General features: G+C 34.7%; 1 pseudogene; it reads right to left on the bottom strand.

Annotated features, from left to right (window-relative positions):
• Positions 1-988: 988 nt before the first annotated feature.
• Positions 989-2072, bottom strand: LOC137235116 (MAU2 chromatid cohesion factor homolog; annotated as a pseudogene).
• Positions 2073-5034: the final 2962 nt, after the last annotated feature.

Here is a 5034-nt window from a genome sequence, read left to right as displayed (position 1 = left end):
CCGCCCTATCGCGAAATCGTATTAAAGAGCGCCTTATCTCGGAATGCTTTTCATTAGCTCACACGGGGAGGTTTTTTGAAACGAACTTTCGGTTGGGGTATTTGGAACAAAATTCTAACGTACGGCGCTTTTCAAACAATTTTCTGAAAGAATATAAATCCCTATCAATTCACGAAATATTTTAGTAGAAAACGAATCATTTCCATCCAAATATGTTGACATTTACAAAATTATGATCACTACTAATGTACTACTAAAGGTGCTTTTCTGCTACATTTTTTCGCTTAAGGGGATTGAAGTATGCCCCGTTTTCTTTACTTCATAAAAGCAGCCTATGCCGGTTCTCAAAATTCGTTAGTTTCCACTGGAAACATTTTTTTTTCACTCGTTCGATCACAATTTTGATGTACAACTTTAGTTGTCAGAGAGCTATATATATATTTTTTTGTGTCTAAAAAACGTTACCTCAAATATTTAGCGGGTGCAGTAGTAGTAGTAGGTTTTTGAAGGTGCTTCGTTCCCGAGAAAGTCCTTCGGCCTCAGTAAGGTTTCGAATTCCATTTCGTTAAGCATCTCCACTCTTACGGCTGCGACGGCGACCTGCACGCAAGCATTGGAAGGTTATTAATTACCATTTAAAACACAAATTTCACCTGTTCACTGCGTATTAACAACTGTCCACTTTCGAGAATGTTGAACACCGACGTATTCTTCTAAGCTCTCTGCTATTGAATTATATTTTTATCGATTTTCTATAAATATTGGGTTTTCGTTCGTCTGCTTTTCCAATTAGAATCTGTTTTGTATACTTTTTACGCCAATAAAATTATTTTATGTATTATATAAACTAAAACTAGCCTCGATCTAACTGCTTTCCTTTTAAAATTTTTTTTGTTATTATATTGTCTTGTATTGCGATTCATTAAACAATTTTAGTCCACATTCTTAGTATGTGTGTGAGTGCAACGTACAAACTTTACCTCATAATTTATTTCACTAGCGTCATTTGTCCACCAGCAAAACCACCAGGACTTTCATCAAAGCTGTTCGTCGTACTGGCGGCCGCAGTACTATTAGTGGTGGGTGGATCAGCATTAAAGCAATTAATTAATGCATGGTGTATGCTTTGAACGCATTTACGCTGATCGGCAATGAAATTTTCCAAGTATTTTACATGATTGGCAAAAGCTTGCTTTTCATGGAGAACATCTTTGGACATACGATGCAGATCTTTGAGAATGGCTGAACCCCCCAATTGCACATGAGCATCAGGTATTTTGGATGCTAACCGCATGGCTGGCGTTACCATATTCATGCTCTCCTTCGAATTACCAATACTGAGAAAGACATGTGATAGTAAAACCAATGAACAAGATGTCAACCTATTGGGATTCAAGGGGTTGTGTAGCGCAATATATAGCTTCTCCAACCCATTTGTCAAACTCACCTTCGAGCGGCGAATCCCGTTTCACTAACAGACGACGCTCTGGCGACTCCTCATGGAACTTGGGGGTGGGGAGGGAGGGATGGCCTGAAGGTTTAATGTGGCCATATAAATCGTTCCCGAGATGGTCGGGCCATCACCTTAATGGTGCTGTGTTACCGGAGCGACCATCACATCGATAACACTCCCCAAAGCCTTCGGGGAGTAACTTAATCGCTAAAACAACAACAACATGTCAACCTATTCAAATCTTCACCATTAGCCATTTTTAATGTTTCGCGCAGGAAGCGTTTGGCCTCATGAAAGCTGCTTTTGTGAAACGCATGAAGTCCCTGCACATAATAAAAACCACCCATTAATGCTTGGCTGCTATGAGTATGTGTATTTTCAGTTGAGACAGTGTCCAAAATTTGTTTTAGATCTTGTTCCCGTTTGGTGCGTAAAAAATAATGGCTAAATTTAAATTAGCAAATAATTTCAGATCTCGTTCGGTTGTTTCCATTACACAAGCAACAAATTGCCTTTCTGCATGCTCATAAAAGTTTGTAGACATCGAGTATAATCCAAGTAGACAATGTAATTGCGCTGAATGGCGCCGAAGCAACAATGTACGATTAGGTGACGCCATACCTAGTATTTACACCTAAGTGTTGGTAAACTTTTATTAATTCGGCGATGAACCACCAAATCCGTTGCAGTGCCCTGAAAAGCTGAATAAAGTCCAGCACGTCGCGGACGATTATAGCTAGGCAAATAGCGACGAATGGGATCTAATTCATTAATATGCAATACACCAGCTGTAAGTAATTGTGCTATAATAAACATCGATTGAATATGGTAGGTTTCACACCCATTTTACAAAGTTTTTTCTAAAGTTAAATTTTAATAAACCAATCCAATTACCATGTTTCATCCTTTTTTCGTATTTGGTATAAAATTATGGCATTTTTTTCATTTTTCATAATTTTCGGTATCAAAAAAGTGGGCGTGGTCATAGTCGGATTTCGGTCATTTTTTATACCAATGCAAATGAGTTCAGATAAGTACGTGAACTGAGATTAGTAAAGATATATCGATTTTTGCTCAAGTTATCTTGTTAACGGCCGAGCGGAAGGACAGACGGTCGACTGTGTATAAAAACTGGGCGTGGCTTCAGCCGATTTTGCCCTTTTTCACAGAAATATGTTATCGTCCTAGAATCTAAGCCCCTACCAATTTTCACAAGGATTGGTCAATTTTTGTTTGACTTATGGCATTAATAGTATCCTAGACAAATTAAATGAAAAAGTGCGGAGCCACGCCCATTTTGAAATTTTCTTTTATTTTTCTATTTTGTTGCACCATATCATTACTGGAGTTGTATGTTGATATAATTTACTTATATACTGTAAAGATATTAAACTTTTTGTTAAAATTTAACTTTAAAAAAATTTTTTTTTTAAAGTGGGCGTGGTCGTTCTCGGATTTTGCTAATTTTTATTAGGCGTACATATAGTAATATGTGTAACGTTCCTGCCAAATTTCATTATGATATCTTCAACGACTGCCAAATTACAGCTTGCAAAATTTTAAATTACCTTCTTTTAAAAGTGGTCGCTGCCACGCCCATTGTCCAAAATTTTACTAATTTTCTATTCTGCGTAATAAGTTCAACTCACCTACCAAGTTTCATCGCTTTATCTGTCTTTGGTAATGAATTATCGCACTTTTTCGGTTTTTCGAAATTTTCGGTATCGAAAAAGTGGGCGTGGTTATAGTCCGATATCGTTCATTTTAAATAGCGATCTGAGATGAGTGCTCAGGAACCTACATACCAAATTTCATCAAGATGCCTCAAAATTTACTCAAGTTATCGTGTTAACGGACGGACGGACCGACGGACATGGCTCAATCAAATTTTTTCTCGATCCTGATGATTTCGATATATGGAAGTCTATATCTATCTCGATTCCTTTATACCTGTACAACCAACCGTTATCCAATCAAAGTTAATGTGCTCTGTGAGCTCTGCTCAACTGAGTATAAAAATTTGATTAAGCCATGTCCATCCGTCCGTCTGTCGGTTAGCAGATAACTTGAGTAAATATTGAGATATCTTCACCAAATTTGGTACACGAGCTTATCTGGACCCAGAATAGATTGGTATTGCAAATTGGCGAAGTCGGATGATAACCACGCCCAATTTTTATATATATAACTTTTTAAAAACACACAAAAACTGATTATTTAGTAAATACTTAATACACCTACACTCATAAAAAAGATTCCCTAAAAGTTAGGAAGCTCCACACAAATTTAAGTAAAAGAAGGGAATAGTATTGCACTAAGGCCGAGTTGCCTTAAGCCAAAGAAGTTGATGTACTTCAATTTATAAATTATATACTTAATAGAAGAAATACTTACTAGACTTTATTAAAAAAAAAAAAAAAAAAAAAAAACAAGTAACTATTTCATAATTTTAAGTACGCCTTGCACCAAAATAGAGGATATTAATGGTTAAATTGTACACTTAAACCAATGACAAATATGCTTTTGACCCTAGTAAAAGCATTTCCTCGAACCAAGTAAATTGAACCTGTAATATATTTACTTTTGAGTAAATCCCTCCATCTTTAAAGTATACGTTTCCTTCAATTAAAGACAATTTTTTGTATTTTTTGTTTTTTTATGTATTTTGTGAATGTTAAACGTTACAGTTCAAGCTCAAATGGTACTAGGCCAACCCAGGCATAAGACATAAAGCTTAGAACTTAGATTATGTTGAGATGAGTTGAGATAAGATAAAGATATGGGCTGGTACATATATGATAAAAGCTTAAACTCGATGATCTTTTTGGCAAAAAATGAAGCAAAAATAAAAAAAATTCCATTAAATTTTCGATATGAATATGTATCACTTGTAAGTATTATTCGATAAACCTAAATAAATTTTCAACAAAAATAAACAAAATTCCATTGTGATATAATTGGGAAATCGAGAGTAGTGTTAGTATACTTGTTTTAAAAGCGGTACTTCAGTTTTACATATGTATTTGATTTTATTTAACATGTGTGCTTCAATTGGTGGATATTTTTTTTTCTGATAAATTAATTATTTTTTCTAATTGCTTACAAATTGGCATAGTTAACAAGGCTTGAATATCTGCCTGTAAGTTACAAACTTCATTTCGTGGATAATAATTAGTGGCATATTTTTTTAATGCCAATTTCAACGAATTTTTGTGTAGAAATTCTAAATCTAGTGGCATATTTTTTTAATGCCAATTTCAACGAATTTTTGTGTAGAAATTCTAAATCTAATCATTGGAAATGTTTTCTACATACTCTTCTGATACATTAAGATGTTTATTTATAGCACGTCTTTTAAATTGAGGATAGCTACAACCATTTGGAAAAAATGTATCACATACAGAGCACTTCATTTTAGATCGTTAATTATAGTGAATACTAAACTGTCTTTGTCATTAGAAATTTAAAAAAAGTACTGATCTAAAAATGTCCATACTAATTTACAGGTTTCTGGATGTTATAAATCGAACACATGGAACATTTTAAAGCATATATCGATGCTACATACAATATTACTTTGC

The sequence above is a fragment of the Eurosta solidaginis genome, chromosome X, assembly GCF_040869045.1.
Source record: "Eurosta solidaginis isolate ZX-2024a chromosome X, ASM4086904v1, whole genome shotgun sequence".
In the NCBI taxonomy this organism is placed as follows: Eukaryota; Metazoa; Arthropoda; class Insecta; order Diptera; family Tephritidae; genus Eurosta; species Eurosta solidaginis.
Note: the sequence above shows the minus strand (reverse complement) of the source record. Positions and strands in the feature narration are given on the sequence as shown.